Raw genomic sequence first — 24,437 nt, forward strand, 5'->3', positions numbered from 1 at the left:
GACTTGGCTCGACGAAGAGAGTCGAATTGGAAGATAAAGAGAGACAGAGAGAAGAAAAGGGGAAATGGAGGGGAGGTAAAAAGGAGCCCGGTGAATCAGATTTATCGCCGGTTTCTGAGTTATAAGGCGGTATAGGAACCGAGTCTAAGGCTCGTAAGTCATTCTGCATGTACGTGTGTACACGCTCGAGCACTTGGTTATACGCGCGTCTCTTAGCGAGCAGAAAGTAACGAGAAGATCCGCGAGAGGCAAGGGCAAGGAGCTCTTTGTTCCTGATTGCACTGTCGTGCTTATAATTAGCAACGGATCGCGGGAATTCATTGTGAATAGTATCCACGTGTACGATGTCGAATCGCTTTGGTGTCGTATGCAAACGCGCTGTCCCCTTCGGTGTAAATTCCTGTTCGATGTACATAAACGACCAACTAGCTATTCGACGATTCACTTTCATTTTTTCTTTTATTCTTCGTTTTTCACAAAGAATAAAATAACGAAACGTATAATTGTATAGCGTACAGACAGACCAGGGTTCACGGGCTAAATCTCTTCGATGGAATAATAAGACTAGAAGAGTATACGAATCATCGTTTTGTGGAAGGACGGTCGGTCATCGTAATCGCGGCTCGCGGGGTCACAATCATTTATCACACCCCTCCGGCCGACGTAACCCCCTCGATGATAGATACCTGGCGGAGTGTACTTCGAATTTTCATCGAGAAATCAAGAGAGCGCGGCTGGTGTATTCTTCTCGCGGCGGCGCGATAAATCGCAGGAAAAAAGCACGCCGAGCAGAGAAAATCAATTTCTTTGATAGATAAATCATACGTGGTCGCGGCAGAATGCCTACGGAGTGCTTCCTGAACAAATGTTCGTGGAAGCCCGTAATACATAGCGATCCTTCGAGATACAGAAAGTCAGTCACTTATCACTGGGCCCGTACTGCAGCAACAGAGTTTTCTTCTTCTCTCTGGAAGAGAGAAGAGGAATAAAATTGGCCGAGACGTTGCGTGTACCTTGAGAAATCGCGGGGGCGGCTTGGCCACGATAGGGGAGGTAAAACACAAAGGGGGAGGGATAGCGAGAAGGAGGGGGTGTTGACCGCGCTTTACAGATCGGTGAAGTGTAAGTTATTGTTTATGGGACCGACGGGATGATCTATCGCGATGGTTGCTGAGTCACGATAGCGCCCAGCGCGAAACCTAGCCAACGCGGCCACCGTATCTAACCCCATTACAGTCACCGATGCCGGGACACGATCTCAAATACATAGACCCGGGGTGCTCTTCTTATCAAGCGAAGAACAGTCGTATACACTGTGAACCTTGTCATTAATCAGCTGGAATATTGTATTTTCAGTCCACGAGACTGGTTGGAGGTTTTGACAGGTTACAATTTCTGAGATTCTCTATAGGTTTTGCAGCGGGTGTTTCAGAAAGTTGGTGTGAAACATCAGTAGCATATCATTCATGGGAATAATACACAAAGTGTGAATAAACGTGAATCCAAATACCATTAGCTTCGGAATTATAAGACGTTTTAAACTGGGAATCCGTAACACTATCCTAACCCTAACCTAACCTGTAACGCTTTAACTACTTCAGAATCAAAATTCAAACGAGACTTGGACTACTTCGACGGCTCATGAAGAAGGACAGTGAAAATTCGAAAAAGCGACTCAGATACGAATTGCAAGCGTGATTGGTTCGCCGAGCACGAAAATACGCGTGTGTCGTTCCGATCATGAAAATGGTTTCGCGGAAGGCGAATCGGGGCCACCGTGAAGCCAACGGTCAGCTCACGTTGACCTGCGGCCAACTAAAAGAACTCGAATCGCGTAATGCGTGTACTCGACGCCGGACGACGACGACGATGAAAACAATGAGGACGACGATCAAACGAGAGGCGCACCGAGTTTTCGCGGCTGGTTTCTTGCGGTCGTTTCGCGCGGGAACTGCCGTACGTTCCCCGGATGACACTCGAACGCTTTTATTACCCGTAATCGGCAGTACTTAAGGCTCGTACACGTGCGCGATAACGTGCGGCGCCTTGAAAGAAATGCCAACCGTCTAATTCCTGCCGACCGCCGGGAAACATGGCGTTGGATCCCCAACCAATCCCTCCTTGACCAGTGATGTTCGCTTTTTTCGTACACGAGATGATCGCACAACGACACTTTCAAGAGAAAGAAATTAATTTTGTATCAAGTGGAAGAACAACTGGTAAATTCATTGATATACTAAAAAATAATCGATCGTTTCGATCTTGATTAAAATTCTCATTACTGGAACAAGAAATACGGAGAATCTTAACAGATACGAAGCGGTTAAATTCTTTTTGCTACGCTACACAGAACTTGGTGTAAAGTACCGCGTTAGTTAGTCTCTTTAAATCGCAAACATCGGAGGACACACGATACGATCGCACGAAATGATCGACGACGACAAAAGGAAAAAATACAAGAGAATAAAAGAGAGAGATACGGAGATTAAATGGGAGTAAAGAGAAGGAGATCGAGGGAGGCCAAAAATTCTCACGCGGATCTAACGAGTGGTAGGAAAGAGCGACGCATTCCGGTATTCAAATCTCACCGCTTGGCAGTTGGAGGGGGAGGGGAGGCAGTAATGGAATGAGATTTCGCGTGTAGCAATATTTAATAAGGTCCTTAGTAAGGGAGCCACCAAGGGGTATAATAGCGAGAGATGGGTGTTGTGAACGCGTCAGCGGAATGGGACCACCCAACTGGGCCCCGTGCCAAGGCCCGCATATATGCGGCTCTGTATACGTGCACACAGGGCCGCCTGTAACCCGTGGAACTCATGGGGTCCCATGGATCACTGCCGCTTCTCTTTCTTCCTTCCTAGCTGGAGGGAATGTCACTCGAGTCACCTAAGTCGGTAGCCGAATTGTTTCCATGCAAACGAACGGGCTACGATTAAGAAAGTGTCCGACCGCGGGTCTTTGGAATGTCGGGCGGCGAGCCACGAAAGAAACTTATCGGAATGTTCATCTTCGTCGTTCTTTTGCGTCTTCTTTCGTCGTTGTCCGTGGTCGACTCCGCAGCGACGAGAAAATTCCGCGACCTGCGCATTATCCGACCAAACGATTCACCTAAACGAGCCGATTCTACGTAGCTGCGTGGAAGGATTCTGCGTTTTTATTGAAACTCGCCGATCAGGTACATGATACTTTTCCTCGCCAACGACTCAATCGCCAGTTTTCTATCGGACGTATCTCGAACGTATCTTAAAATCGAGGGTCGTCAATGTTTGAGAGTCGGAGATGCGAACTGGATGTGGAACATTAATGGCGGTCATAAACGGCGATCGTCGTAAATACGATAGAAAACGTGCTCAGCTCCGTTTATTTGACTTGCAAATGCGACTATTCGGATCTCCATACGCGACGATTAGGCGCGAGGAATGTAATCACCCCGTTACAATTCGCTAAATACATAAACAGCTCGGAAGTAATTGTTCGTAATGGAATAGTAGCACCTTGAGACTCTGATAATTTTCGTTGAGCCAGTGCATTATATACGCTTTATAAGATAAAATAACCGGTCTTAAAGCAATATACGAGTCAAGTAGAAGTCGAATTGATCAACTCCATCAAGATAAATCGTTTGATTTCTGAGAAGTCAAGTGTTGATCGTATGCTGTGATTCTACGAACTGATACTAAAGTTGACAAATTTTGCAAAAATGAAGTCACTCAGTTTGATTGCCGACTGGTTAGTGTAATGATAGATATGTAATATTCCAGTTCTTGAAGCAGAACTCGAAAGCCAGAAGCAAATCACTGACGATGGATCTAATCAAATTCTCGCGGTTCCCTTCGCCATTGCGAATCGATAATCGACGAAGACGCGGCGAATAAGACGTTGCCGTGTCAAACACGAGTTCTGTCCGCCCAATAACTTTAACGATGTCGAATACTCAGAGGAGAACATGTTGGGTTCGTAAGAACGTCTTGGCAGTGCATGCCACATGCGGGTAATTAAACAGAAAATGGACGTTAATAAATTTTCATATACACCGACCGATCAGATCCAGCATCGTGAAATGCTCCACGGGAAGAACGATGCTCTTTCTCATTGGCACAGATCTTGAAACGAGGATTTCGGTAGTCGAGAAATCGATTTCGTACCTCCTTTGCCAAACGAATTAATGACGGTCGAGGATTTTGCAAAATATGAAAATTCAATTCCGAGATAATTTCACAGGACCTGCATCTGACTATCGAGGAACCTAATTCAGTTTTCTAGGAATACAATATCGTGCAAGTTTTAGGTCTTTATGCTTTATCGAGATGAAGTTTCATCTTTGCGATGAGATTCATTTTCACTTGATCACTCTACCGTTCAATCCTAGTCAATTGAATCAAATCACTTCAATATTCTCCTTTAAATAGCTCTGCTTTTAATCTTAAACTCTCAGACACCACATTGAAAAGATTAATTGAAAAACACGCGAGATATTCTGTTCATAGCGATCAACTAAATTACCTACAAAGTTGATTAATATTATTATAATTTATCGTAACTGAGCTGATGAATTTCTACATGACTCCAATATCTCACCCACAAGTACCAAAATGTTAACGCCATAAGAAACTAAATTCTTTTTGCCTAATAAAAAATCCCATGCATTCGTGTTTAAGGTATATGTCGTTAAGCTTTCATCTCTTTTTCATAGCGAATAGATTAACTGTATGACTCAAACATCTCGTTCATAAATGCGAAACTGTTGATCTTCTAAAAATTAAAATGTCTTATTGCCAATAAGATCGTATTCAACCATTTAAGATATATTTATCCTATTTAAAACATATCGCGTCAGATTTTCGCCCCTTTTTCGTAGCGAGTAAGTTAACCCTTAACACTGCGACTTTTAATTGTGAATATCGACTGGCAACTCCAACTTATTCTCATCATACTTCGACTTGCAAATTTTTAAGTGTCAGATTGTAAATGCTACAATGACGTATAAATTAATATTAGAGTTATTCGAAACAATCTTCATTCGTCTTAGAAGTAATATAATTTTGATTACAATATTTATATTAATTATAATTGAGCAATATGTAGAATTTTTTAAAAAATTCATTGGGATAGACACACACACTTGGAGTAGAGTGCCGTACATCGGTGGTGCTTGAGAGACACACTTGGAGCGTTAACACTTTGACTGCCACGCCGAAATCACATGTTTCGCTCAGGACGCCACAGGAGTATTTTTATTATTCAAAGCATATAATGGCAAAATAATAATAAATTGATGATGTAAGACAACATTCTTCCCCAATGGACCGTTTATCTGATTGGTGGTCACGGGTGACCACCGTGGCGCCTTGGTAACAGTTGATAGCGACGTATTGTAACAAAGTTTCGTTTATTTCAACAAATCATTCGCATTCGTTATTTCGTCGTAAGCAAAACGTGCAGAATATATTGTTGAAACGTGTAGAAGATATTAGTAAACGGTATTTGCTCATTCTACATATAATAGTAAGGTGGAGAGACAAGCGTGACATTTTTATGATTTCAACGAAACATTCGGCTGAGATGGTAGAGGCCCGCAAAAAAAATTATGTTTGTGATAAACCAATGGTAGTGGTAGATCACAACAGAGGAAAATGTGCTGTAGATTAATCAGATCAAATGATAGCATATTCTACACCACATAGAAGAACCCTCAGGTGGTATATAAAATTAGCTTTAGAGTTATTGTTAAATATATCAATTTCCAACGCGATGATACTCTATAAACAAGCAACAAACACAAAAATCAAAGTATCAGATTTTAGAATGGCACTCGCAATGCAGCTTACACAGTGCTGTTTACCAGAGCCGTCAAATATACTTATTCGACAAAAATTGCGGCAGGAAATGCAGAAGAAAGAAGGGCAAGCGTACCTGGCACGAAAATTTTGCAGAGTGCTATAAAAAAAATGTTAAACAGTCAGGATCAAAAATAGCTAAGAATCGGACCAAAAAGGTGACCACCTATTGTCCACATTGTATTGATGAGTCACATTTATGTTTAAACTGTTTTAACACAGTGCACCGTTAGATGCAAGATTCTCATTTCTTTTTTATTGATATTCTAATAAAAATGTTTAATTGTTCAATGGGACACTTTTTATTTCAAAATATCTTCTATTTATCGGTTATATTCAAAATGCCCTAACTGTCAATTTTCATACAATTTTTACAATTAGAAGAAGTTCAAGCGCTCCGATCACCAATGACCACCGTCGCGTCACAAGGGAAACCGTGGCTGGTCATATATGACCAACGTGGCAGTCAAAGTGTTAAGGGTTAAAAAGATCGTCGAAGAGGGCGGTAATCATTTTCAATGGAATGGATCTCGCAGGCGAGCAGCCGACCCGTGTGTTTCGTACCGCGGCTCGGCACATAGGAGAAGAAGGGTAATTGAAAATGTAAATGCCTGGCGAATTAACGATCCGAATTGGAGGTACTCGGAGAGGGCGGGCGGCCCGGGTCGGACGTGCGCGGTGTTCGATGATAATCCGCGGATACCGACGCCGGTGGTACTGGTTCTGTGCGGATAAACGATTGCCAATTACGGAGGTGATAAATTCCGGCGGCGCAAATCGCCGGTTATGCGCTATCGCAGCCGTATACTATGTGCACGCCCGTAATAATTAAGCGATGAACGGAGGAACGGACGATAGGACGATCCGGCGCACACTAGACTCCAGATACTATGGAATCGATTACGGGTATCGATAGATTGCGATCGACGATCCCCGCGAAACCGACTTGGGTGTTCAAAGGATGCGTTCGGTAACCTTGAATGTAACTTGCGGAACACGTTGTTGCGATTGTTGATTAGAGAATGGTTGCGGAGAAAATGAATGTGGGCAGTTTGTTGGGTTTAGATCTGTACAATTGTGGGAAGCATTCTTCATTTAGTTAATTCGAGGTTGTAGGTATATTGTGAATAGCTTCTCTTCTGAATAGATAATTTTGTCTGTAAGGAAATTTTGTCAACGGTTATTGGTATAAATTTAAGATGAATCGTGAATCATGCAGTATCCATTATCTGTTCTTTTCTTGTGTTTTATAACTCAATCTCTGTTGATGTGAAGCGCTAACACGGCTCGTATACAGTAGCAACTGGAGCGAAGAATTTTATCGCAAGATTGCCTCGGATATCGACAAAACATTCTAAAATAACCATAAAAGTGATGAACTTCGAGCTATTCCAACTCCAAAAGCAAGAAACACCACGAGCCAGTGGTCGCCATGAAAAGAAGGCGGCTGGATGAAAGCCGGCGTCGCGGTCGGTGCGAAATCGAAGCGTGAAGTCGCAATTCCCGATCGAAATAATCATTTCACAGGGACACTCTATATATAGTATATCGCGAAAATCTGGGTTAACGAGCGTTCTCCTTCACTCGAATGTGTCTGTATATACACGATCGCGTGCATGTGTATCGCGAACCGCGCTAATTAACTCCGATGCTACCGTTCGATCTCGACACCAACGGAAACGATATCGCTAGTGTAACGATCACCACCGAGAGCAAAAAGTACGACGATTCCTTTTTCGAAGAGATCCACGGTATGCACAAGACTTCTAAGTATCCACGATGGAAACACCTGCTTGCGATTAGCGTGCATCGTTAATCCGCCATCTGAAGAGGGATCGCGAGTTTCAAAGGTAATTGAGAATCGTACGAAACCGTATGTAATTCAGCCTTGAGTCCAAACGTATCGCAGGTAATTACGAATCTTCTGTGCTTGGACGATTAACTCTCCAAGGACCAGTATATGCGTGTGTTTTTTTTTCTTCGTCTTTGGCTACTCGGTAAACAATTATCTTTTGCTCTATTAGTACGTCCATTAAACGAGCGTCTTGTTCCATCATGCTAAAACTGGGAATGATTACGTCCCATACTGTCTTACTAAATAAGCGTCTGATACTTCATCAGACATTAAATCACAAGCCATAAAATGTACGTATCACTGGTTAGGATTAAATGAGGTCCGTTTCTGGCTGTACGATGTTGGAATTTAACAAGAATGTGGGACGCGGAAGAACGGAAAGCACGATAAACGCTAGGAAGAAAAATCGTCGGGCCGAATGATATTAGGAGAAGCGAATCACGATGGGTGAATCGAAACGGATAGGTCGCCGAGTAACTCGGATCCATCGGTGGCTTCGGTCGAGAAACTCGCGAGATAATGGTCGATTTTTTGCTCGATCCGGAGACACAGGCCGAACCGGGGGCTTTTATTGGGGCTTAAGCTGCCGAGAAAAGAAGGTGGCTCCATGATAGATGCGAGCGAACAACAGCTACATGGGTGGCCCTCCCGTCACACGCGACTTACTAGCCACCCCGAAGACATTCGCCGTGGCTGATATCAGACCGCGCCGCGCCGCGCCGCGCCGCGCCGGCTTCGATACGCCCGTCGATCCTAACGACGAATCTGCGTCGACGAAACCTGACGGCCAGGGCGCCGGCGCTTACGTCTCTCGTTTCACTACTTGCCTTCGTAGTTGGCCTGCTCTTGTTACGGTTAGTTTAGATTCTTTTGAAATATAGATACATACAGTATTTTGATTCTGATGAATGATACTAATTAGGTTAATGACTAATCGTGTCAAGGTAGTATAAATTGTTTTAAATGTGAAGATTGAAACTATAAATACGTTGAGAATTCTGTTTTAGTAGAATGGTTCAATTGAAGTCAAGTATATTTTTATAACTGGTCTTTTCTTTTTTTTTACCGAAACTCGATTCTTCAGAAATACTGGTAAATTTGTTACTTTTTTAAAGGATAGAAACTGTGAGTACATTAAGAATCTTGATTTAGTAATATAATTCATTTCGAGTCAAATAATATTCATTTATTTATAGTAGAAATTTATTGTTAACAATACTGGTAAATTTCTTATATTTTTGAAAAGCTGAAATTCTGGGAACATTAAGAATTTTATTCTGATAATATGGCTCAATTGGAGACAAGTATATTGTCTAAATGTTTTTTTAGTGGAAGTCCATTGTTAAAAGGTACTGGTGAATAATATTATCTTGTCTATGGGTTAAAGCTGTGGAAGCATTAACTATCTTATTTTAGTAATACTTTCTAATTTAAAGAAAATATGTGTGTAGTTGTTCCAGTGGAATTGGTTGTTAAAAAGTACTAGTGAGTCTTTTGTACTCTTTGATACAAGCTCTACAATGCGCCATTTTATCAAAAATGGCGGACCACTTCAAAATTTTGTTCGCGTCTAGACAAACTGAATACACGAACGTGTAGGTGTCGATAAATGGACAGCTATAATTTGTAGGGTCAGAGACAAACCTAGAAAGTGGCCCGAGTCGTGACTAAGAACTTTTTTCATAAGAAAAACGAATTGAAGGACAAGATGACAGAAATTTCTTTGAATATGCAGTGAATTTGCAGTGAAAGGAGAAGGATCTACGCGGTTCAATATGTATTATGTATGTTATATTATATACATTCCTTACTTTGAAAAAACGATAGCGTTATTTTCTTGTCTTCGAAACGTCTAAAAGAATTATCATCTACTCAGAAGTTCAAACAGCGAACATTTTTTCGATGCACTATATCGTAAATGATCGTAAACCGTAAATTACGAACGAAAGCGAAACGTTGCTATAACTGTACCGAAAGCACGTGAAAATGCACGCACGCCATATTTACTGCGTTGGTTTCCTGGCCCCTTTGGCGGGCATTTATCTCGCGGACTGTCAAGAAAATTGTAAACAATAAACAGGAGGTTGTAAAAGAGCACTCACCGTTGACTGCGTGACGAATCCATAATCCATGGCTAGCGTTAATCTCCAAGGCATAGTTTTCCTCGATTTAATGGCACAACTTTGCACTTTCATCGAATTCGCTCATTACGTGCGTTTTCTTTTTGGTGCTACTTTAATTGATCGCAACGCCGCATTGTATGCACTGTGTGACGTTGTTATCGACGTATGATAATCATGTCAGTCACGATTAGTCGAATCTCATCGATATTGTCACGAGATCGAAAAGAATAATACAGTAAATACATAGTAGATATATTGGAAAATATTGAAGAAAGGGTATTGAGAATATTGAAGATGCTAATCCGATCTAGTGTGTTATACTTTTCATTTAACGTATTATCGCATCACAGGTTATTAATGATATTATTTAGTTCGATATTACTGAAGGAACGAACACACTAATATACGAGCAGACCGTATCTTGTGACGTATATATGACGGAATATCGAAGATGTTAATGCACTTCATCGTGTTATATTTTTTACTTTCCCGGTATTGTCACTTTACGTAAAAGAACACACTGATAGTTACAACAATAAGTATCGAAGATGTTAACGCGATCTATTGTATTATATTTTTCACTATTGACTGGGTTGCTTCACGAGATCGATAGCATTGTCTTCACGCAAACCGAGACAATGACAGTTGTAAAAATGAATATCGAAGATGCTTACGCGATCTATAGCGTTATATCCTTCATTAGTGTTCACGTATTTGATATCACTTCATGAAAATAAACACATTGATATATGAATCGTTAAGAAGTATCTACTACAATGTTATATACTTACTAGTAGACCATATTTTATATTAACGGATAATAAACGATGCAGATTGTAATGATATTACTGCAAGATGGGAGTAAACTTTAGTATGGTGTATCGTGTTATACTTTTTCGTTTGATTGGGTATCGTCATCTCGCGAGTCTACTATTGTTGACTTCACGTAACAAACACACTGATACACGAGTAGATTGTATTTCAGGCAAAAGTCTAGGTAATTTGATTGAGGACGCGTTTTGGAACGTTAATTGCGCAGAAGGATGCGCAGAAGGATGCGCAGAACGTCAGTCAGGTGGTAAACGTCGAGAGAGTGCGTAAATTTCTTAATTGCTCAAAATTATTTAAGAGTCTGACAGTTTAATTATTATTTGTCGCAAGTGATTTCAGAAATTTGTTGGAGTTATTTTTGATGCTCGAGACGGCGGCAGTCGAGGAAAATTTACTACGCTGCGGAGAATGTCGGTTGGTCAACAACACAGAATTCACGACGCCAGCGAAATCGACATAACCAATTGATTGGAGATCTAAACATACAAATAACAAGTATGTGACTTATTTTACTTCATGATTTCTTTCTATATCAGATAAGACATACAACCAATAACGACTAGCAACTTAATAATAATAATAGCTTACTATTTCTTCTTACATCAACTAATGCACATAACCATTAATAAGAATATCGCCGTGAATGTGTCTCTTAGAAGCCACACTCATCAACTTCATTTTTTATTAATTTCTTAATTTCACTATCCAATATAAATATTCAATCCTCAAGAGATAAATGACTTATTTCTATAAATTAATTTATTATGAGAAGATAACATAAATAACAGTAAATTACAAAATATATTTAAATTTCGTCTCAAATGTGAATGCTATATAGTTGATCACGTTTATCACATGTGTAATTTTGTAAAATATTGTTATAAATGAAACGTTGATGTAGTTGTCGATTCTATAACGACGTTTATATTACAACACAAGGATATGATCTGACTTCGATTTTAAGAATCGAATTAATTAATTAATTAATTAATTCGAAATGTTTCAGGCAAGATTTAACAAAAGAAGTCGAAAATCACTTGGGAATCTTTCACAGCATCGCTGACGGGATTTCAGAGGTTCGTCAAGATAATGATACTACAAAAGCATGAGGATTTGAAGAAATCTACTGTTGCCTGTCCTTTCTTCTACATTTACAAAACCGTTCTACGTATGTATCAAAGATTATATATTATATTTTTGCATTATTTTTAAAGGATCATAACGAATAGTTAACTTGTCTATCACGAATAATCTGCAAAACAAATCCTTAAATTTTACGCCATGTAAATTTTAGTTTAATATTATCGTCCTATAAGCGTATAATCGAAATGCTACTTGCAATTGTTGCATGCAATAATTTTCCTACTTTTCATCTAACACTGGATAATAATACAATTGCATTAGTTTGATTTCACCGATTTGTAAAATAAAAAGATATGTACGGACTGAAATTTTGCTTACGATAAAATTACCGTAATTATTTTCGACGATAGCCTCTATGGGTTAAGGACTATTCAGCAATAAAATCGTTTAAACGAATCATGCATATCCCAAGTGGGATTTAGGTAAATAGATACGTTATTCCGTGCACGCATTAAAGTAAAATGAATTTTGCCGAGGCCTTTTTCAGTAACATTATGTAAGCCTATTAAGCGGACACTAGACATCCAAGAAAGAAGGACGGAATAATGTTTGAGGAATGCCGAAAAGTAGAGGAAAGGGAGAGGTCACAACTCGACCGGCGGAAGCCACGAGGTAAAAGAGGAGAACGAAGAAGACTCGATGAGACTCTGGTTTTAATTAGTTGGAACCGCCGCGCCGCAAGGGAACAATCGATGGCATTAACGATGTTGCAGATAAGAAATCAGGCTTCTGAACTCTTGTTCGTTATCATTGCCCGAATACTTCTGACGCGAGCCCTCCTCGAATTCTTCTTCATCGAATATGATTAAAATCTTCATAAACACCTGCTCCAACTCTGATTAACAAATGCTACGAATCGCCATTTATTTCTTCTTTTCTTGAATGAATTGAAATTTCTTCGTTAATTTGTATTCATTAAGGGAATTTACCTTCTATCTCGTAATTTCTAGTACTTTATTACAGACTTATTCGGTGGTTCTTTAGTTTCAAAATGAACAAAAACATATAACTTTTTTGGTACTCTATTATAATTCTTCGACGTTAAAATTTTATTGATAATGATATAAAAATTGTTCCAAAACTAATTAATGTTGAAAAGAACGGAACATTTAGTGCGCAGTAAAGGAATTAGAATTTCTATTCTATTTCTTGAATTTATTTCGCAGAAATTGTAACGGTAACGATATAGAAATTGCTGTCCAATTAGTCAGTGTTTGAAGAGCAGTGCATGTAGCGACGAACGTACTAATCGCAAAGAAATTAGAATTTCTATCTTAAAATAACTTGAGAAGAGTTAAAATGTATAAACTGAGAGAAGAACTTGAGAACCACTGGGCCGTTTACAATTAAGCAATGTAACCGAGTCGCAGACGCGTGGAGCGTCGTGTGTGGTCCCGGGGTTCGAATCCCACCTCTCCCTTTCCACTCTTTCCAACCGGTACCACCACTCTACCACGATGTCCCCACCACTTGAAGGTTCTCTTCAGCTCCTCTCATGTTCGTTTTTCTCTCGTTTCTCCTCTCTTGCTCGCCGCGGCTCTTTACCTTCTACGCTCGATCCCGAAGGTGGTGACTCATCCACCTATAGGCTACCACGGATTCGGGAATTCCTTCTCGTTTCTCGTCGTTCCTCGATCTAACACGAATTTTTGCACAACCGTCCAGATTTCTATCGAGATCACGAATAACAGACCGAAATTGCGGTTCGTTAGAACGGCGAACTTGCTCCGTGCAACCTTTTTCGATGATCCTGAAGAAAACGTTTGCATACGCTTTAAGAGGATTTTCTCTCAGATATTTTAAATTGTATATTATTAAAGATTGGAATACAGTAGAACTTCATTTATCTCATCGATATTTATTTAAATGAATTAATGAAATAGGTAATGGGAGGCGGGGAATTAATGAACCTTTTTTATGTAAATTCCAGTTACAGTTTGACTTCGACGAATTCAAATAGAACTGGATTTCAAATAGTGATTTTTTGATTGGTGCAGCTGCAAGGTAACTCTACTCCAATTTATCTGCAAGCTAATGAAATTAAACAAGCTAATGAAAACGAAACTATTTCAGAATTGAAACTATCTGCAAAACAAGACAGCTCCTTATAATTTCCCTGGTCGATCTCTCTGTAATCCATAAAAGTTAGCGTGGCTTAGGTTTTAAAACTGGTTCCGATTGTCGAATAGAGCTGTGACGCGCGAGAGTATCCACGGCCAGACATGTTTGGAGTTCGGACTTGTCGAGAGGCGCGGATGCGTAAAGGTGGACATGACACTAGGAAACTAAATACCGGTCGACCGATCCTATGATCCCCGCAGAGAGTTTGACCGCTGTCAAAAAGCATTGGCCCGTCTGGACCTATCTCACTTAATTTTCGTTAAAGTCACCGAATCGGGGATTGGATCGTCGACAGTCCGGAATCGTCTTACCAGTATCTTTCTGTATTCACACTGAGCATCGTGTCGATCGATAGTAACGGTGGTTTAGAATAAATTGGACCCGATGTCGTAAGAGGAAATCTGTAGACGTAATACGAAAGTGTGTCTCTTAGTGCTGTCACCTTAATACTTTTTCACTTGAATTTGAATACTCGCAAACAATATATGAACAGTTCGTTGTCTATTTGTCATCTTTTTTGCATACTGTTCGTAAATGTGTTTGTGAAATATGTTATGTGATATCACTTACTGTAGTCATCTGTTTGCACACAGCTCGCGGACAGTGTTCGTCTTAAGAAATCGTTCAATTGTTCACATTTTCATTTGAATTTCTTTTTTTCAGGGTGAACATTGAAATTCAAATGACGATAAAACCGTACAACTGCAGATTTATACAGAAGATGACAACCTTTCTTATTACTCTCGGATACATCATGGCTTTCATCACCCATATGTTATCGCGGTCCAATTAAAATTCAGATTTACTGGCGGCAGACGTAGTAGCAATATTAAGGACCAGGGAACCATTTCACGAGCGAAGACGACGTTTCGTTCTCCGTAACCCCTTGAACGGTTAATGAAGAGTTCGCTATATCCCGGGATGGCAGCTGACGTTGCATTCATGCATGAGAGTGCCGCGTCCCGGTCATTTGGCCTGTGGTGCGACTAAAAACAAGGCAGCGCTCTCGAGTTTTGTCCCATCGGTGGCCGGTAACGCGCCTTCCATGGGGACCAGCAGCAAAAGAAAATTTCAAAGGGGACCATCGACCCGCTGGCCCACACATCGAGTTGCCGGAACATGCGGATTAAGCCATTAAAGCCTGCTTCAAGCTGTTTCGGGGAAATTCACGAGACAGAGAATTCGTTATTGTTACTCTGTCACAAGCAAAACTGCTGTCCGCTTGTTTCGATACATGCGACGAATGAACCGTCGTGTCGCCACGAAATTATTATTGAACCTGCACCTTGATTCTCTTACTATAGGGTAAGGGAGAGATATTTGAGTCAAGCTAAGTAATTCGTCAAATTATTTTGTTTACCAACAATTTTTACGATTTACATTTGAAAACACATTATTTGGCTTTTTTTAACTGACGTGATATATCCTTGTTAAGGGGGTATTCTGGTCTAGAGGCATGAATTTCGGGCGATTTCTGAAGCTCTGTACAAGCGAAACAAAAAATATTTTTGCTATCCTTCTTTTTAGCATTTGTTTATTGATATTTCGAGATTACGTAAAAAATTCACTGAAAAAACTTAATATTTAAAGAGTTATGAGCTGGCAAAGTGGGTGCTGCCAAAAAAATGGGGTGTCGTGGCGTGCATGATATCAACCCTTCTGGTCATCCGAAGCAAAAAATGCGAACGGATTCTTAATTAGTATGGATGCCGCTATCGTCTGAAATTTGGAAAAGTCAATACAACATTTTTTCACAAAATGACGGCCGTTTGAAAAAAAAATTTTTTATTTCGCACGTTTTTTTGACAATTCCGAACGTTTAAAAAATAGTAATATTAAAGATTTTGAGCTGAGCGTAATCCGGACGATAGAGAAGTATATAAGGAATATTCAGACCAAATTTAAAATAAATCGGTTCATTAGAACTTGAGATATCGTGCACGCCAACTCGAAAAAAGTAGTTTCGAGAAAAACGCGTTTAAAGTTTTGGGACGTAGGTACTCGGGCAGCGTCTACCGTTTATCGCACATTGATCCCGGTCGGACCGGAGCAGATGCTGCGTCATAAAAGTGGCTGTAACTCATAAAATAATTGAAATTTTGAAAAATCCTTTTAAGGGCATATTCTTGAATGTCTAAACTTTGGAAATATGAAAAAAAAAATTTTCGATTTTTTCAAATTTCTAGACCAGAATACCCCCTTAATTCAAATAGGGCTACCATAGGGTTATTTGAATCATTTTCTCATGCATAAGCATGTATGATATTTTCTCATTCTTTCCTTATTATATCCAAGATTAATCACATTTCATTTGATTATTCCATGCAAAATTAAAAATTAAATTTTAAGATGTTGAAGATATTGACACAGGTAACCCTAACTTACTACCATACTTAGCTTTAATATTCATAATTCTACCTTTAAGTTATGTTCTGATGTGCATATAACAATCAGGTACTGATGTGTTTGTGTAATCCACCCTTCGGTTTAATTTCGTGATTTTCAGTAAATTTTCAGTAAAATGTCTATGTACATCTTTCATGTACTAAGAGATACCTTGGTGTTTATTTGAAATTTCTACGAAGATTCTTATCGACTCCTCAAGCTCGTAAAAGTATGCCTTCGTTTCACCGCGTGAAACGACCAACAAATTACACAACGGTCAGACTTTTACTTGAATGAGCAAAGAACCGCGAGAACAGCGATGGTCAAGCACGCGCGAGACCTTCCACGAGATAATTTATTGGTCAATCAAAATGACGCATGGAGGTATAAGGTGACACGTCAGCGTGCACGGTTGACCATTAATTTTAATACCCGTCACCATCAGATCTCCCGACGCTGCTTTCCACGTTGGCTCCCCACTGACGGTGGAGCGTATCCATCGGCATCGGCTACCGTACGACTAATGCTCCGTTCACTAACGACGATCATCCTTGAAGATCTCGGTCTACCGATCTCTCACGGTCGCCACGAATTATTATCCTTCTCTTAATCCTGCGTAGCTGACCCGCCGCACCATCCTATTGGGTGGCGATTTCAATAATGGAACAAATCGAAGGATTAAGCTTTTTGAATATATAGAAAAAAAATTGAGGAACTTAGAGAAACAAACAAATTTTCGAAACGGAGTTAAAGATTAGAGACAATCTTTTATGTGCAACTTCCACAAAATAACAACAAAAGAAATGACTGTGAATATAATACACTGATAAAGAGACAAGAGGATAACGAAGAAAAACGAAAAGCGGAATAAACCAATAAATACCTACAATCTTGTGAAAAATCATGCAATTAAGATACGATCAGACGAAAGCTGCGAGCTGCCGTCCGAATATATCAATGGTACGCCAAGAACGCGTCGAGAGGTATGCAAGCACGGTAAGTGCAACGTCGATTGATAGCGCGCGTCCCCTTATCTATAAACCATTTTCACTTTTTTCCGTTTCTCTAGGTGCTTATCTGGTGTCCGAGGCGCGCAACTAGAGAATTCTAGGACGTTATTTACGGTTGATTAACAGGCTCAATAATTCCCTTCCGCATTACTTTATTGAGTCCCATGGCCCACGCGCGATTTGCCTGCGATTTATGACGCAAGATAAACCGATACCGCTGCCTCCTGATCGGCTCGTTCTATTGGGCTGATCTCGTATGTAAACAGAGGCCGAACCAAACTGACCGGTAATCTCCGACGAATTTGCATCTGGTTCTTTTTCTAAACAGTTCGAGCGAACCAGGTAATATGCAGCGTGTTGCATGCATAAAAGGGAAACACGCATACGTTGAAACAACGAAACAGAATTGTCTTTCACGAGGATCAAATCGTGCGACTCCCGTGAAACGGAAACCATTTGTTTCCCAACGATTCAGGGATTATTCCAGCCGCATCTGTTTAACGCGCATCATCGACGTTTCAATCGGTAACACCAGCATCTACGGTCAACATCTAATCCCTATTCGTTTCATCGACTATTCCAAAGTGGCGGAGTATACGTCAACGTGGAATGAATCACGGTATGCTGACGGTTCTCGAGACGGATGCATAATTTCGAGGCTCGAAGCTCCCAAGGCTGGTTCCTGTCCCCGCCGCGTTACAGAAGGCGCACACGGTTGCTCAGGAATGTCGAACGGGTCGGTCACAGGGTTAATGTTTGCTGCCTCCTCACGTGCCTCTGACTTTTCTCCCTGGTTGTATCTCATTTGTAAAGATTCCGGGACAAAGGAGCCACCAAGAACCGTTTGTGTGGCTTCGCGGCTCGCTTCACCCATAAGTAGTCTCGACTTGGGCCATGTACGCCTGCCGGACAGACAGAAGCGCGAGTCTGTCAAGTGGCGCGATTATAATCTGACAGGGACGTATCGGTTGCCGGCCTTTCCTCCCGATTCCGAGCAATCGACAATATATTTTGGAGTCAAGCGTTACTAAACGCCGAGCATCGAATATTTCCATGACTTACAAGTGACGTATCGCATTACAAACAGGGCCAAATATTTATTTTTACGTATACGTCGCATGCGAAGGACAGACTGCACGAAATATTTGTTATTGCATATTATGATTTGCACTCACTTTAAGGTTGTCAAGTTTAATTACAATGACTTATTTCAGAATATACGTGTAAGTAATCGAATTTATGAGAATCGATGGAGTTGAGCCTACGTTTGATGTTCACGAGATATCGTTTAAATTCAACTGATGAAATATTACGGGATGGTTCAGGTACTCAACTTCTGTCCGTCTCCGACCATCAGTTCTTGTAAAAAGAAATAATTGTCGCTTATTAGTCATCACGACGTCGGCATCGGTACGTTAACGTCGTCTATTACTTACCAGGTACGTTCCCGAAAGCGAGGCTGATCCTTCGGACATCCTGGACGATCCTTGGCCGACAACCTTTGGGCTCCATTATCGAAAAAGAAAAATGGGCACACCAATACACGAAGAAACCAATGAAATTATTTATTCTCCAACGTCAACGAACTCTATCTTCGATCTTCTTATCTCCGGCCCTAACGACGGCTATCTATCTTCAACATGATTTCAACTTTTCATCGGTAAGTTGACTTAAAAGCTTCGAGTCTACTATGAATTTTCAATTTTCAAGGACAAATTCGTACAAACGTCGCGAGTTTCTCATACTTGTAAGGATCGTCTACGACCTATCTTTTGAACGATTCGTGGGAGAGACGTAACAAGGGAGGTTGGAACAACGCTAGCGGAGGTTAAATGATGTATAAAGTGCGTTAACCGACACCATTCACCGTGCAACACACGCATATCGCGTTCACGGTATAAACGTAGGCGTGGCTGGTTTGATATCAACGATGGCCACCTTTCGACTGTAAATCAATCGATATCACGCCGGCAGGAGGGGCTTTTCATAGGGTTTGCACGGGCCTGAAATACGACTCGAGGGTGGAAGCATGCGCCAAATGCTGAATGTGAATCGACCCGCCCCGAAACCTTTTATCCCGACACCGATCGCCTCTCGCCACTGTCTTTCTCTCTCGCCTATCCACCGGTTCGCCAGTGTCGCGCCGATAAATTTCGATAAACATCTGGCTCGATTGATTCCGTTCCCGGTGTTAATTAGCTCGCGTCTAGTACCGCTTTCACAGCATCGATCGATTCCGCCGCGTTAATGTCTTGAGATCGCGATCACCTTGTCTCTCGTTTCTTCTTTAGAGATCTTTTAATTGGATTGTTTATCGAGATTGTTTGCTCTCTTTCATTTCTTTCCTTATTTTTTCCTCATTAAGGTGGATTTTCAGTTTCCTTTCCCATTTATGAACGGAAATACTTTAATTTCCTTTTATTTATCATAGTTTACTTAAGTAAATAACTCGAACTTTGTAAAATTATAATTATATTATTAGGAACTCTACACAATATTGACTCGACGTTTGTATCTTTGATTAATAATCATTGATACCATTTATTACAAAACTGAAATGTTATTTCAATATACACAGATATGTAAACTTGGAGTATACAATTTTTATGAAATACTATTCCGAAATTAAATTTTGACCAGGGTCGATTCTTGATGGTTTACTACGAGGATTTTAATGCAACTTAACTCTTCAATGGGACCTAATTTTGAGACAGTAGATTGACTGCTGAGGAAACTAGTGAATTATTGAACTTTAATGTTGACATCATCTATCGGAGTACGTTTAAAGTACAATTGTTGGTTTTGTTTTTAGCCTAGTGTAATTCAGTTCTTGAACAAAATTTTTAAGTTTAATATGCGCCGTATCTATAAGCAAACATCAAATTCCAAGTTTCAGTATATTGCTATCTCATGCAAAGTCGAAGCCTTTGATCTTGTAAAAAAGGGCCGTATCTTATTCGCTTATTAGAAACGGAACCGCCGTTAATTACTTGGATAATTCGGTTCATTGGTGCCGCGTAATTATTTAATCGACTATTTATCAGACCGCAGCATCGTCGGTGTATTTGTACAAACGTTTGAATAAGGTTTATCCTGACCGGCGACTAAACCATACAATCAAGGAATTATCCAGGAGCAAAGGAACAGGATGGATGTTGAAGATAGAACAAGTATACGTTGATACGTGGCTCATGATAGTGGGAATATTTAATTCGATCTTTAAATAATTCTTACAAGGTATAAGTGCCCGATATTGTATCGAGCCTTCCGTATTAGCATAGGTAAATAAATAACTAAGTTATTTTTAAACAGTCTATCGAGACGACGTTCTCGCTAAGTTGCACTTTATTTACACGACAATTTATATCAATCTTTTTTATATATACATATACGTATATATATGTATATTTATATATATATATATATATATACCTATACATATACGTTGTTTCTATTTACTTCTCTTCATACATACATATATGTATAATGTTTTCTATTGCACGTCGCAATCGTACGATATCTTACATTTTTACAATAAATTAACGAAACGAAACTAGAACTTTACATTTTCACTCTCATTCTCATGCAAACTTCTTCTCATACAAACTTGTCACACTTGTCCTTGGTTAAAGTATCTTCATTCTCTCTTTGTCTCTCCCTCGAATACTGGTTCCTTTATCAGAGAACGATGACTTCTATTCGTTTTTTTTTTTTTTTTTCGATCTACTGTGTTCGCGAGAAAACTGTACAAATGGCACTGTACAACCCATTTCATCATCATTTACACGATTCGCGTGTAATCACGACGATCGATCGATTACTCCGTTCATTCCCCTGGTTCTAAATACGACATTTTTATTCGTGATATAGGAACGTACGTGCTAATTCCTCCCTTACAAACGATGTTGAATGATAGCTATCGTTGCGATCGCCGCGCGCACGACCACCATCATTCGATTCATAGCGCCGGTAACTCATGAGCTTTCCTGTCGCAGGATACGTCGCGTCGCGGTTTTATCGGTCTCAAGTTAAATGGGAAGCTCTAAGACAACGAATTACAAAAATTCGTTCAGCAGTCGCTTAAATATTCGGTCGGTGGCATTGAATTTTCTTTCCACGAAATAAATATCCGAATTTTTAAACATAGAATAAACAAAGGCAACCGACTAAGTTAATCTTAATTTGACTATGCAATGATTTTCGAATTTCAGGAAATCGAAAATAGAATGTAGATGTAGAATCTTTGGAGCGCAAGTGGCTGTGGTCTCGATGACGATCTTTCGTACAAAATTTACGGGAGGAACGTTAAATTATCTAAGACTAACGCATTCATACAACCACTCCCGTTTTCACGGTTCACCAGATATGTTATCAACGACACGTTTTCATTCTCTCGCGATCGACATTCAACGCGAGAAATGAGAGTTCTTACAAGATCTCGAAACGTTGAACGAGCTCGTCGATAAGTTTAGCTTCAATTATTCGATCGATCCTATTGCCGTCATTTTGCTTGAAGTTCCGCCGCTTGTTCCTCTTCCTCTTTCGTTAGGGGCACCGTCGAATGATTGTAAAGGCCCTGGGCCATCAGCTGAAGGGCGAGAGGATTCTTCTGGCCACTGGCCTTCTTGATCTTCGCCCTCTTGTTCTGAAACCAGATCTTGATCTGCGCCTCGTTCAAACCCAAATCCCTCGAGAGTTGTTGCCTCCTTCGTTCGGTCAGGTATCGATTCTCCGCGAACTCCCTCTTCAGCCTGGCCAATTGTTCGCCACTGAACGCGGTCCGCGGACGCTTTTCCTCGGGTGTGCCGCCATTGCCACGGCCGTCCGACCTCTTCACCCTCCTCGTTCGTGGACCTGCAACACGGTAGGATCCTATCGTCAGCTGATATCTGTCGAAGTGGCTGAAGAATTGGGATTATTGCGGTTAGGAGGTTTAAATGTATAAGAAAGAAATGTTATATAACAGTATTATAATTTAATATAAATCTAAGAAGCTAAGATAAGTTAAGTTTTTGTTTAACGATTAGAGAATGTATTTATGTATCATCTTTTAACTAGGTGTCGACCAGTGGTGGAAATTGGTTCGCGTCTTCTTTGCAAATTAAACATTTCTTCCTTCAAATTTGAATAATTTTTAAAAGAAAAATGCATTAATAAGTACACATTCTCTTGTATAATCATGAACATAGGTCGTAGAAATTGTCATTATTAATCACACGAGAGTGTAATGTACCCTAAAATATGAGTCTGAAAATGTTAGAGATAAATGTTACGTATACAAATATTTATATACGTGAGATGTAGCTTTCGAGTCAGAAGCAGAAGGTACATCGAAACAATAGATTCTACGCCTGATCATTGAAGTCAAGCATCACTCGACAGGGTTAACGTTAGAATGACCGATCATATTTCACGATGAAGATGAAATATAATTAGGACAGTTCTTCGTCTGTCCACTGCTCTCGTACACAGTTTGGAAAAGAACTGAATAAGAAACTAAGATACGAACTGATTGAAATAACAATAAGCGATGAAACAGATGAAACATAAATGGCGGTAAAAGGTTCCATTGTATTGTAAAAGGTAGAGGAGTAGAGGACTATTCAAATCATGTTGTTGTTTTGCCTCGGAGTATCAAGATCGTTAGGATACATGCAACGTAAGAATAAATAAGCTGCAGGCAAAACAACGTCGCCGCTACGTGCAACCATCGAACGAAGACGAATTTGAATTTTCCGATTCTCTCCCGACCAGTATAAATAAACGGATGCAACCGAAAAGAGTTCAGAATCGACGAGTTATCTGAGAGTTATCAAGAGTTATCTACCGAGTTATCCACGAGTATAGACTTATACACTGTACGAGCGTCTCAGCCAATATAGTCTGTATACTAATTTATTATTTTTAAATACAGGGTGGTTGGTAACTGGTGGTACAAGCGGAAAGGGGGTGATTATACGCGAAAAAAGAAGTCGAAAATATAGAATAAAAATTTTTCGTTTGAGGCTTTGTTTTCGAGAAAATCGACTTTGAATTTTCGCTCGGTACGCGTGCACTTTATCACGTATAACGGATCTCACTGTAGATCGTTGTCTCGATGGAAAAATTAAAAAAAAAAATTTTTATTTTATATTTTCGACTTCTCTTTTCGCGTAGAATCACCCCCTTTCCGCTTGCACCACCAGTTACCAACCACCCTGTATATTCGACGGTTTCAACAACAAACAATAACATTTAATAAATGTAGTAAAAGGTTCTATTCTTCAAAAGATTTTCAACAAAGTACATGTCCAAGGAAATGAATATTTTCGTGCAATTACAAATATTACACCGAGCTGAGACTCGCTTCTGTTAGAAATGACCATCGACCTTCGCATCCCTCTAAACTCTAAATCGTCCCCTCGAACAAAGGTCTGCCCAACAAACGCTAAGGGTACATAAAGCAATCAAAAATTAGCCTTACATAACGATTCATAATGGTGTTTCGCGGTCGAAGAGAACATTGATTCAACAAGTTTACGCGCCAATAAATCTGAGAAATTAACGAACCGGCGCGGCGGCATCGTGCGCGCACGCTTAGTGACAAACTTTACGACAACTTTTATTGTCTAGTCGGTCTTAACTGCTATTCCCTGGCTATTCGTGTACAACTCTACCATAACGAGAGAGGTTCGTTCGGAAGGAGGCCTCACCTCCCGGACGAAATAAACGTCCGTTCAAGACGAGAGGAATAGTTGGTCCACGAGGCTGAGTCTTTCTCTTCGTAGGTCCTCCTCGCCGTTTATCGTCGTCCGGCGAAGCTGCTAGAAGTCCTTCACGCACTCTGCACCACTGGTTATGCGAAGTTAACAGAGACAACTTAATCGTAAATCAAACGCGTTATTGTTGTTATATTCCAAAGCGAACTACCAACATTATTGGCTGATGGCTTGAGATATTCTTTGGTGAAGGAGATAAGAAATTATTTTTTCCTCTACGCTGATTATTTGTTTTTGAATTAACGCTACCTTGCGCGTTACTTTCGCTTTCGATGCAATTTATTGGTCGCTGGCTTTATCAATGCAATAAGATTGGAATAGTTGTTGTAATCATCGAATTCAACACGAATACAAATTTCTATATAATATATATA

General features: G+C 40.2%; 2 long non-coding RNA genes across 4 annotated transcripts; both read left to right on the top strand.

The window, feature by feature from the left end:
• Nucleotides 1-10,855: 10,855 nt before the first annotated feature.
• LOC138182426 (uncharacterized) lies at nt 10,856-15,338 on the top strand. Of its 2 annotated transcripts, none has more exons than XR_011173783.1 (4): nt 10,856-11,141; nt 11,653-11,814; nt 11,941-14,330; nt 14,574-15,338. It is a non-coding gene; the product is annotated as an uncharacterized LOC138182426 (long non-coding RNA). The 2 variants fall into 2 exon arrangements; XR_011173782.1 differs by having other exon boundaries at nt 10,857-11,141; nt 11,941-14,054.
• A 778-nt stretch (nt 15,339-16,116) lies between these two features.
• Nucleotides 16,117-24,412, top strand: LOC138182427 (uncharacterized). Of its 2 annotated transcripts, none has more exons than XR_011173785.1 (4): nt 16,117-17,291; nt 17,365-18,667; nt 18,745-23,186; nt 23,553-24,412. It is a non-coding gene; the product is annotated as an uncharacterized LOC138182427 (long non-coding RNA). The 2 variants fall into 2 exon arrangements; XR_011173784.1 differs by having other exon boundaries at nt 17,365-18,630.
• Nucleotides 24,413-24,437: the final 25 nt, after the last annotated feature.

This window comes from Bombus flavifrons, chromosome 8 (genome assembly GCF_040668555.2).
Source record: "Bombus flavifrons isolate JBK064 chromosome 8, iyBomFlav1_principal, whole genome shotgun sequence".
In the NCBI taxonomy this organism is placed as follows: domain Eukaryota; kingdom Metazoa; phylum Arthropoda; class Insecta; order Hymenoptera; family Apidae; genus Bombus; species Bombus flavifrons.